General features: G+C 40.5%; 1 protein-coding gene across 1 annotated transcript in view; it reads left to right on the top strand.

Annotated features, from left to right (window-relative positions):
• Positions 1-12,367, top strand: part of ELF2 (E74-like factor 2 (ets domain transcription factor)) — a 126,897-nt gene that overhangs the window by 779 nt on the left and 113,751 nt on the right. The window lies entirely within an intron of this gene.

The raw sequence follows: 12,367 nt of genomic DNA, 5'->3' as shown, positions 1-12,367 counted from the left end.
TGGGAGGCTCCGGCCGCTCTGGGTGGCTGGGTTCAGGGGGGGTGCTGGACACCAGTTTCCTTCCCTGTCGTGTCTTATCGCCGCCGCTTACCTTTCCTTCCTGGCGCTGCTAGCTTACACGACAGGTTGTACTCGGCCGTTCTTTTATTCTCGCTCTCCACGCCGGCACCCTGCTGCCATCTCCCCCTGTTCCCCGGGAGGCAGGGAGGCTTGGCTCAGATCGGAATCTGTTTCTTAAACAAAACAAAAACGGGCTCGTAACATGCACGTCCAGCGACCGCCTTCTGGATCCTCGCGAAGCTGGCCCTTAGAGACTGCGCGACGGGATGGTCTAGGGGCGCGGAAGGAGGACGGGGAGGGGGCTCTGCCAGGGCTGGATGCTGACTCTACCCCAGGAGCTTTGTGATCAGGGCAGCTGAGCCCTCTCTCTTGCTCCTTTTGGGCATTTTTATTCCATGTCCGTAAAGGACCGAAAAAATACTCTGTAACACCAAGAATAATCCAGATCGCACAGTTTCTAATCTTTTCCCTGTATCAGCATCCTGGATGGACTCTTTCTAGGAGCCAGATTCGCTGTAGACTAGCCTTTAAGTTCTTAGTACTTCATTAAATGAGGAAGAGGGGGACGCGTCATTGTAAAACTGTTAAAAATTCCCCCCTTTCTTATGTTCATGAACGTTTACTTCAGCTTAATGGTTTAAATTTTAATCCGGTGATGAGAGAACAGTAATCGTGTGTTTGATAATCAGATTTGCTTTCCTTTTTATCTGTGACTCTCTATCCAGAAGTAAATTATGCACTTTCTTTCGTGCCAGAATCAGAGAAGGATGTATGCTTTACTAAGAAAGGATTGGATATTTGTGTTTCAGAGTTTCTTCAAAAGGTAGAATGACTTATATAGGACTGGAAACCATTAAATTACATTTAAGGGAATTTAGGAATAATAAAACTTTTTATAGAACATTACAGTTTACACAGTACATTCATGTAAATATTATTGAGACGATATCTAGTAGTTAAACACATGAAATGGAAAATTGGAATATCAGGCAGGGCGTGGTGGCTCACGCCTATAATCCCAGCACTTTGGGAGGCAGAGGTGGGCGGATCACCTGAGGTCAGGAGTTCAAGACCAGCCTGACCAATATGGTGAAACCCCATCTCTACTAAAAATACAAAAATCAGCCGGGCGCGATGGCGGGCGCCTATAATCCCAGCTACTCAGGAGGCTGAGGCAGGACAATTGCTTGAACCCAGGAGGTAGAGATTGCAGTGAGCCGAGATCGGGCCATTGCACTCCAGCCTGGGCGACAAGAGCAAAATCCTGTCTCAAAAAAAAAAAAAATTGGAATATCCTGGGCATTTGAAATTTGAATATTTATGTGAAACCTATTTTTAAGTTTAGTGATTTAACTCATTGGATTAATCATTGTCTCTTATTTCAGACATAAATACTCATTTACAAAATAGCTTGAGTATGGTTGGAAAGAATTTGTAACTTTGGGATTTTTCTATTCTAAGTAAACAGATTGGTACTTGTGGGCTGTAGGGTCTTGCTAATGTTAATGGCTTTACCTGCTCATGTTGTATACCATTTTTGGAGGGGGTAACAACTTCATTGTGATATAATTCACATGCTAGTCAGTTCAGTTTAAAGTGTACAGTTTGGTGGGCTTATTAATTTTTTTTTTTTAAATTACTCCATTTTGCAGGTGAACAATTCAGTGGTTTTTAAGTACGGTTGTCCATCGGTATCTGCTGGGGATTGGTTCTAGGGTCTTTCTCAGATACTAGAATCTATGGATGCTCAGGTCCCTAAATTAAAATGGCATAGTTGCTGGATGCGGTGGCCTGTGCCTGTAATCCCAGTTATTCAGGAGGTTGAGGTGGGAGGATCTCGTGAGACCAGAGTTTGGACACCAGCCTGGGTGACAGAGCAAAATTCTGTCTCAGGAAAAATGAAGAAATAAAAACGACATATTATTTGCATATAAACTATGCATATCCTCTTGTATGCTTTAAATCATCTCCAGATTACTTATACTACCTAATACAATGTGGATGCTATGTAAATAGTTGTTATACTGTGTGTTGTTTAGGGAATAATGATCAGGAAAAAAAGTCTCTACATGTTCATTTACAGACAATTTTTTTTGAGTAGTTTCTGTACCTCATTGATTGAATCCATGGATTCAGAACTCGTGGATATGGAGGGCCGACTGTATACTCAAAGTTGTGCAACCATCACTATAATCAATTTTAGAGCATTTTAATCATCCCCCAAAAGATCCCCATATCCATTAGCAGTCGCTTTTCATTTTCCCTCAGCACTCCAGTCCTATGCAACCACTGATTGACTTTCTATCTTTATAGATTAGACTATTCCGGACATTTTATATAAATGAAACCATATATGTGGTCTTTTGTGACTGGCTTCTTTCGCTTAGCATAATGCTTTCAAAGTATATCCATGTTGTAATATGTGTTGGGACTTCATTTTTTTTCTTTTTTAATTTCATCTGTTTTCTTCTTTTTTTTTTTTTCTTTTTTTGAGACGAAGTCTCGCTCTGTCGCCTAGGCTGGAGTGCAGTGGTACGATCTGGCTCACTGTAACCTCTGCTGGTTCAATCTATTCTCCTGCCTCAGTCTCTCGAGTAACTGGGACCACAGGTGTATGCTACAACACCCGGCTAATTTTTTTTTTTTGTGTGTGTGTTTTTAGTAGAGACGGGGTTTCACCGTGTTAGCCAGCATGGTCTTGATCTCCTGACCTCGTGATCCGCCCGCCTTGGCCTCTCAAAGTGCTGGGGTTACGGGCGTGAGCCACCGTGCCCAGCCAATCTATTTTCTTTTTTATAGAGATGGGGTTTCACTATATTGCCTAGGGTAGTCTTGAACTTCTGGGCTCAAGCAATCCTCCCGCTTTGGCCTCTCAAAGTGCTGGGATTTCAGGCGTGAGCCACTGTACCTGGTCCTTTGTAATTAAAAAAATTTTTTATAGTCACTTTTTTTTTTTCTTTTTTGAGACGGAGTCTCGCTCTGTTTCCCAGACTGGAGTGCAGTGGCACGATCTCGCCTCACTGCAACCTCCGCCTCCTGGGTTCAAGTGATTCTCTTGCTTCGGCCTGCCAGGTAGCTGGGACTACAGGCACGTGCCACTATGCCCAGCTAATTTTTTGTATTTTTAGTAGAGATGGGATTTCACTGTGTTAGCCAGGATGGTCTCGATCTCCTGACCCGCCTCGGCCTCCCAAAGTGCTGGGATTCCAGGTATGAGCCACTGCACCCAGCCTATAGTCACTTTTTTTTTTTATTGCTGAGTAATATTCTATTTAGGATGTATTACATTTTATTTATCTCGGCATCAGTTGATGGACATTTAAGATTCTATTTTTTTGGGCTATTATGCTGCTATGAATATTCATGTTTTTGTGTAGATGTCATTTCTTTGGGTATGTACACTTTTTAATAAATTAGCATCCCAGCACTTTGGGAGGCTGAGACGGGCGGATCACGAGGTCAGGAGATCGAGACTATCCTGGCTAACACGGTGAAACCCCGTCTCTACTAAAAAATACAAAAAAACTAGTCGGGCGAGGTGGCGGGCGCCTGTAGTCCCAGCTACTCGGGAGGCTGAGGCAGGAGAATGACGTAAACCCGGGAGGCGGAGCTTGCAGCGAGCTGAGATCCGGCCACTGCACTCCAGCCCGGGTGACAGAGCAAGACTCCGTCTCAAAAAAAAAAAAAAAAAAATTAGCTTTTGACTTACCTGATACCAAAAAATTATCCATTTTGAGTATATAATTCAATACTTTTTAGTAAAGATATAGAATTGTGAAACTATCACCTTGAGCTAGTTTTCGAACATTTCCATTGCCTCCAAAATTCCCTCCAGCCTGTTTGCAGTTAACCCTTATTCCCAGCCCCAGCCTCAGGCAATCACTGATTGGTTTTGTCTTAATCCATTTGCTTTTTCTGGATATTTTGGAATTTTATAAATGGAATTGTACAATATGTAGTCTTTTGTATCTGGCTTCTTTCACTTAACATAATGTTTTTGGGATTCATTCATATTGTAGCGTTTATCAGTTTTTTGTTCCTTTTTATTTTGGAATAGTATTTCTCTGTATGAGTATATGATAGTCCCCCCCTTATCTATGTGGGATACATTCCAAGACCCCCAGTGGATGCCTGAAATCTCAGGTAGTATTGAATCTTATATATTTTTTTCTGTATCTGTATACCTAGTTTAATTTGTTAATCAGGCATAATAAGAGATTAAAAACAATATGATAGAATAGTTACAACAATATGCTATTCACAATTTCATAGATGGAAGATTTCTTACTGTAGATGTTAGCAAACTCAGCATAAAGTTTTCTTTCTTATTAAATTGGGAACTTTCACTTTTTCACTTAAAAGAAGTATTTTACAGCTTCTCTTTGGCGTATCCAAATTGTCATCCTCATTACTCTTGTGCATTTGAGCCATTATTAAGTAAAATAAGGGTTACTTGAACACTAGCACTACGATACTAGTTGATCTCATAGCTGAGATGGCCACTAAGCAGGTAGTGTAGACAGCGTGAATATGGTGGATAAAGGGATGATTCATGTCCGAGGCAGAGCGGCATGGTATGAGTTTTCATCCTGCTACTCAGAATGGCACACAATTTAAAACATAGAATGTTTATTTCTGAAATTTTCCATTCATCATTTTCAGAACATGTTTGACTGTGGGTGACAAACTGGAAAGTAAAGCTGTAGGTTAGGGGAGATTACTGTAACACACTTTAACTGTTGACCAGTATATAGGTGTTTCGATTATTTCCAGTTTTTGACTCTTTTGAATAATACTCAAACATTTGAGTACAAGTCTTTATGTGAACATATGATTTTGTTTCTCTTGGTTAGCTATTTAGGAGTAGAATTACAGCATCATACGTTTATCTTTTTAGGACACTGCCAAACTGTTTCCCAAAGTGGCCGTAACATCTTATATTGCTAACAGCAATGTTTGAGAGTTCCAGTTTTCTTCATGTCTTTGCCAACACTTATTATTGTCTTTTAAAAAAATTATAGCTGTTCTAATGGATATGAATTTGTTTGTTTGTCTTTGAGTCACTCTGTCGCCCAGGCTGGAGTGCAGTGGCGCATTCCCAGCTCACTGCAACCTCTCCCTCCTGGGTTCAAGCAATTCTTATGCCTCAGCCTCCCAAGCTGCTGGAATTACAGCTGAGCAAAACTATGCTTAGCTGATTTTTTGTATTTTTAGTGGAGACGGGGTTTCACCATGTTGCCCAGGCTGGTCTTGAATCCTGAGCTCAGGCAATCCTCCGGCCTTGGCCTCCCAAAGTGCTAGGATTACAGGCGTGAGCCACCGTGCCCAGCCTGATTTTGGTGATTCGTTGTGTTTTGTTTTTGTTTTTTCTTTTTTTCTCTGTATACTGTTTAGTGGAGTCAGTGTGATTTTAATTTTAATTTTCCTTATGACTCATAGTATTGAGCATCTTTTCCTGTGTCTTTTTTTCTTGACCCATTTATGTCTAAAGTTGCAGTTTTTTTTTTTTTTTGGATGAAAAATCAGACCTTGGCGATTACCTTGAGCGGTAGGATATTAATAATTCCCACAAGTTTAGCATTCCAATAATGGAATGCTTGGCATAAATGGGCAAAAGACAGGGTCTCACTCTGTTGCCCAGGCTGGAGTGCAGTGGTGCGACCAGAGCTCCCTGTAGCCTTGACCTCCCGGGCTCAAGCAGTCCCCCTACCTCAGCCTCTTGAGTAGTTGGGAATGGGGAATGCAGGTGCGTACCACTATGCCAGGTTAATTTTTTATTTTTATTTTTTGTAGAGATGGGGGTCTCACTGCATTGCCCAGGCTACTCTTGAACCCCTGGGCTCAAGCGATCCTCCTCCGTTGACCTACCAAAGTGGTGGGATTACAAGCATGAGCCACTGTGTCTGACCCATTTTTTTTTTTTATGACATCGCTATTCAGGTGTTTTGCTCCTTTTAAAATTGGGTTGTTTGGGCTGGGTGTGGTGGCTCATGCCTATAACTCCAGCACTTTGGGAGGCCGAGGTGGGTGGATCACCTGAGGTCAGGAGATCAAGACCAGCCTGGCCAACATGGCAAAACCCTGTTTCTACTAAAAATACAAAAATTAGCTGGAGGTGGTGGCGCATGCCTATAATCTCAGCTACTCAGAAGGCTGAGGTAGGATAATTGCATAAACCTGGGAGGCAGAGGTTGCAGTGAGCTGAGATTGCAACACTGCACTCCAGCCTAGGCGACAGAGCAAGGCTCTGTCTCAAAAAAAATAAAATAAAATATAATATAACAAAATTGGGTTGTTTGACTTATTGAGTTGTAAGAAGGTTTTTTTTTTTTTTTTTAAATATATTCTGGATGTAAGTTCTTTAATAGATATATGATCTGCAAATATTTCTTCACAGTCTGTTGCTGGTCTTTTCATTGCTTAAAAAATTGGTGGCTGGGCGTGGTGGCTCACACCTGTAATCCCAGCACTTTAGGAGGCTGAGATGGGCAGATCACTAGGTCAGGCATTCGAGACCAGCCTGGCCAACACGGTGAAACCCCATCTCTACTGAAAATACAAAAATTAGCTGGTGTGGTAGTGTGCACCTGTAGTCCCAACTACTTAGGAGGCTGAGGCAGGAGAATCGCTTGAACCCAGGAGGCGGAGGTTGCAGTGAGCTGAGATCGCTCCACTGCACCCCAGTCTAGGCAACAGAGCAAGACTCCATCTCAAAAAAAAAAAAAAAAATTGGTGATTGACATCTTTTAAAGCGTAATTAGTTTAAATTGTAGTAAAGTGTGGTTTCTGAATTTTTTCTTTTATAGATCATGTTTTTGTTGTCTTATGTAAGAACTCTCTGCCTAATCCCAGATCTTGAGATTTTTCTGTTTTCTAGAAGTTTTATAGTTTTAACTCTAACAGTTAGATTTTATCATCTATTTTGAATTAACTTCTGTGTATGGTGAGAAATCAAATTCTAAATTCATCTTTTACATACAGATTGTTCTGTCAACCTAAATAAAAGAGAGTCCCTCTGAAAGAAAACAGTATTTATTCAGGAATGGCATTATAATGGAAATATGCATATCATAGTAAACTATGTGCATATTCAGGGAGGTGAAGGAAGACATAGATTTTTAAAGGAAAAATGAGGAGGATTACATCATCGTTTTAAATCAGTTTTCTTTGGCTATAAAGATCAATGACAAGAGTGGTGCCAGTCTGAGGTTGGACTTGAAGTTACTGGGCAGATATCCTTGCAGAAGTATTTTGTGTGTGTGTAAGGTTGCGATTGCCTTTGTGCAAGGTTGTGGCCTTTATGGGTTTTTTTGTGATAGTTTTTTTTTTTGAGATGTAATCTCGCTCTGTTGCCCAGGTTGGAGTGCAGAGGTGCAATCTTGGCTTGCTGCAACATCTGTCTCCCGGGTTCAAGCGATTCTCCTGCCTCAGCTTTCCACTTAGCTGGGACTACAGGCCTGCGCCACCACGCCTGGCTAATTTTTGTATTTTTAGTAGGAATGGGGTTTCACCATGTTGGCCAGGCTGGTCTCAAGCTCCTGAACTCAAGTGATCCACCCACCTCTGCCTCCCAAAGTGCTGGGATTACAAGTGTGGTCTGCCTGTCTCTGCCTCCCAAAGTGCTGGGATTACAGGCGTGAGCCACTATGCCCAGGCAATAGTTATTTTTTTTTAATCAGATATTCGTGCATGCGAACCCTCCTTTCATGGCCTTCTCTGGCTCCATTTGTCAGGGCTTTTATCACAAATGACTCAATTTTAATTCTAACAACTTTCACTTTTCTCTCTTTTGATCAAAATCTTTCTTTGGACCCAGGCACAGTGGCTCATGCCTGTAATCCTAGCACTTTGGGAGGCAGAGGCAGGAGGATTGCTTGAGCCCAGGAGTTTGAGACCCACCTGGGCAACATGGTGAGACCCTGTCTCTAAAAAAACAAACAAAACAAAACAAAAAGGATCTTTCTTTGGAATCATCACTGATTAGTCATCTTGTAGTTAGGTTTTAATTATCTTTAGGTGCCAGGATGGACCTGTCCTGGGTTGTTGGTATGGTCCCATGTTGGAGGGAGTGCTTGGCAAACTAGGAGTCAGTGTCAGGACCCCTTCACTCACATTTGAGCAACAAGGGAAGTTTGGAGGGAATGATTCTCAGGCTAAGTCTGCCAGAAATCTATTATTAAGAAATGTAGGCTGTCATCTCAGGGTGTAGGGCCAGGCCAGTATAATTCTGTTGGGAGTAGTACTTTCGCAGAAATGTAACAAATAACATGTACAAAGTTTAAAAAGGAAAATACAAAGTAAACTTAATAATAATATGATAATACCAGTTTACATAATGGTTTTGAGCCATGAAGCTAGACGTAAGGGCAGTCAGTTGAATAAACCAAGTGACCATGGAGAACTAGATCAGACCTGTTATAACCATGTGGTCTGTTTTCTTATTTTGCGTATGAGTCTCAACTTCCTCAAAGGAATTTATCCAGGTAAATTGTGTAGTATTAATAATAGCACAGGCATTTCTTTACTTAACCAATAGCTAATGCAGAGCATGTTATCATTTGGTATTCCATAACTGGGTTGAATTAAAGCAGAGTATGAACAATTTTTTTAGGAATGTTGCCAGAGTCACCCACTAGTTGGACTAAAGGATCTCTTAGGTCAAGTTCTGTCAAGTTACCAGTAGAAGCTGCTGATTGTGAAATTTCAATTACAACATTATCTTGCCAAGTGAAAAAGCTGCGCCTTAAGAAGGGTAAGAGTCTCCCCTTGTTCAGTTATCTTGGGAAAAGCTGTCTATAGTGCGGAACCATCGACTTCTTGTTCTGGCTTGCAGTTTGAATATCTCTGGTTAAAGCATTGGGCAGTTTGGTGAATTTTTCTGTGTGGCTCAGACTTCGAGTACCAGACTTGTCCCTTAAAATTCATCGAGTTTCAGCTTATAGGGCTTCAGGAACAGAGCAATTTCTGCCTTAGTAATTCTGTGGAAGAAAGTTGGATTGGAGGAAGCTAGAAGAATTTAGGATCTAGGCCAGTTTGCAGGTAGATAATAAAAACTCCAATACAGTGTACAGGGCTACAGTCTAATAACAGATACAGTATAGCTTTTCTTTAGAAACGTAACTTTTCTCTTTATAGCCATCCCAGTTTCTATCAGAGATAATCAGAATAAGACAAATTTGTTTATAAAATAGTTTTAACAGTTTTTTTGTCTGATTATTTACTTAAGGGCAGCAAGAATAGCTGTTGGCCACAAAGAAATCTCAGATTTATGAACCTTTCAAGACTAGGAAGCCAAACCAAGGCAGGCATTAGATTTCACCTATAGCCGTAAGGTTCCTGGGCCAGCCAAGAAGTTACAGATTGTATTCTCTCACCGTAAGGATGGGAACACCTGAACCCAGACATTTTGTGCACATTCTTAAATATGATATTCCAGTCAAAGCCTTGGCAATATAACTAATGTTTCCAATTGTATCCTGTTATAAAGAGAGCAGATTTTTGTGAACTTAGAGTAACAACCCTATATTATCAGAAAAATAAGAAGACTCATGAATAGTTTCTGAATTTTACTTAACCAATACCTAATGCAGAGGGATCAAGTAGGGAGAAAAAGTAAATGCTTTCACTTTTGTTAAGAGAAGTATTATCTTACCAAATTACTGTAAATGATTGATACTTTAAGAGAAAAAGTTTTCTTAAATCTGGAAAACTGAACATTTAAGTAAAGAACCAACAATATTTCAAATAAAAGTCATAAAAATATCGTTGATTATTTAATCTCATATTTTGTGTTGCTTAATCTTAATTAGCAGTTTTTCTAACTAATCAGTTTCCTCATTAGAATTCTGGAAAATTTTTAGTTCATTGAGCTTAAAGTTATTAGAAATGTATATTTAATAGTACAAGTCTTTTCCATGAATCTGATTGCAGATATTTTTATTTTTATTTTTAAATTTTATTTATTTTTTGAGATGGAGTTTCACTCTGTTGCCCAGGCTGGAGTGCAGTGGCCTGATGTCGGCTCACTGCAACCTCCGCCTCCCGGGTTCAAGCAACTCTTGTGTCTCAGCTTCCCAAGCAGCTGGGATTACAGGTGCACACCACTACCTTGGCTAATTTTTGTATTTTTAGTAGACACTAAAGACTAAAATTAGTAGAGGCCAAAGACTACAATTAATAGAGACCAGAGATTAAAGAGTAAAATTTTGTATTTTTAGTAGCCATGTTGACCAGGCTGGTCTCGAACTCCTGACCTCAGGTGATCCGCCTGACTCGGCCTCCCACAGTGCTGGGATTACAGATGTGAGCCACCATGCCCAGCCTGTTTTTAGAGAAGAATCAAAACTGTGAATGATGAAGATTTAGAATAGCCATGGTTAAAAATCTGATGAAGTTCATTATAATCAGCAATTGACAAATTCAGTTATTTTTGTGGCATGTAACATATACTAGAATTATGACTGATGACATATTAGATTTCTAAGAGTTTTATGTACTTTTGGAATATTCATATTAATATATCAATAAATGTAACGAAAAGAAGATCTAGAATCACTTATTTGTCAATGCTTTCCATATAATTCATCATATCAAATAATCCTGATTTAGTTCAGTGTCTCTGTTTCAGAAATCTTTGAGAAGGTCCAGTGCCCTGTGGAACATCCTAAAGTTAGTTGGAGGCCAAGAAAGACTTACTTATTTTTTATTTTTTTGAGACTGGAGTGCAGTAGTGCGATCTCAACTCTCTGCAACCTCTGCCTCCGGGGTTCAAGCAATTCTCCTGCCTCAGCCTCCCGAGTAGCTGGGATTACAGGCATGAGCCACTGCGGCTGGCCTAATTTTGTATTTTTAGTAGAAATGGGGTTTCTCCATGTTGGTTCGGCTGGTCTTGAACTCTGACCTCAGGTGATCCACCCACCTCGGCCTCCCAAAGTGCTGGGATTACAGGCGTGAGCCACTGCGCCAAACTGAAAGACTTAATTTAGAACTTGATCCTGGGGACGTCTACCAAAGATAACAAAAGGTTTAAAACACCTGATCAAAACATAATCATAGGTCACTGTGAAATAATAGTCATTAATTTAACCACAGTAATAATAAAAAGATTTCAAAAGCAATACAGAAAGTTACATGGATGGGAAAAAAACAACAAAAACAACAACAAAAAAACAAATCCAAAACCCTTAACCCTTCCAAAGCCAAGTTTTCCTAAGTAACCAAAAACCCCAATAAAGACAGCATGAAATACAGGGATTTTCTTCATAAGATGCAAAATCTTTGTTTCTTGGGCCAATTAACAAAAAGGCAAAGAAAACTTCCTGCAATGGGATTGCTTCTCCTAATGGGAATCCCATTTAGATAACTTGGAAGTTGGACCTGATGAAAAATTACTTGAATTTAGGCTGACACAGGAAGAATGTGTGTCCAAGGTTATGAGTGTACACCATATTATAGAGAAATGTAAACAAGAAAACTAGTACCTTGAGCAGGAAATACATGGCTCTTTGTAAAATCATGGGAAATTCTGGGTTAAATGGAGCAATTCAGACACATCAGGAAAAGCCAAGAATACAGAATTGCTCTAAACTGTAAAGCTGCAGTTCAGAAGATGTGTGAAAATTTAAAGAAACATTTCTGAAGTAAACATAAAAACTTCTGCAATTTTTACTAAGAACAGATCAAGACTTCAAGAAAAGCTTGTTCTAACACAGGGGACCAAAATTTTAGATATTTGTTGTTGTTTTTGAAACAGGGTCTCATTCTGTTACCTAGGCTAGAGTGCAGTGGCACAGTCTTGGCTCACTGCAATCTCCACTTTCCAGATTGGAGTGATTCTCCTGACTCAGCCTCCAGAGTAGCTGGGACTACAGGCACATGCCACCATGTCTAGCTAATTTTTGTATTTTTTAGTAGAGATGGTGTTTCTCCACGTTGTCCAGGCTGGTCTTGAACTCCTGACCTCAGGTGATCCACCTCTGCCTCCCAAAGTGCTGGGACTACAGGCGTGAGCCACTGTGCCTGACCACAGCTAAACTTTTAGAAAGCTTGTAACTAATTTTCTTTTATTTGTAGCCAACTTAATTGTATGAAAAATCCCTTCCTTCCTTCCTTCCTTCCTCCCTTCCTCCCTCCCTTCCTTCCTCCCTTCCTCCCTTCCTCCCTCCCTCCCTCCCTCCCTCCCTCGCCATCCTGCCTGCCTTCCTCTCCCCCTGCTTGCTTGCTTTCTTTCTCTTTCTTTCTTTTCTTTCCCCTTCCTTCCTTCCTTCCTTCCTTCCTTCCTTCCTTCCTTCCTTCCTTCCTTCTTCTT

This window comes from Colobus angolensis, unplaced genomic scaffold (assembly GCF_000951035.1).
Source record: "Colobus angolensis palliatus isolate OR3802 unplaced genomic scaffold, Cang.pa_1.0 Scaffold235, whole genome shotgun sequence".
NCBI lineage: Eukaryota > Metazoa > Chordata > Mammalia > Primates > Cercopithecidae > Colobus > Colobus angolensis.
The sequence above is the reverse complement of the archived record's forward strand: the minus strand, read 5'-3'. Positions and strand labels throughout refer to the sequence as shown.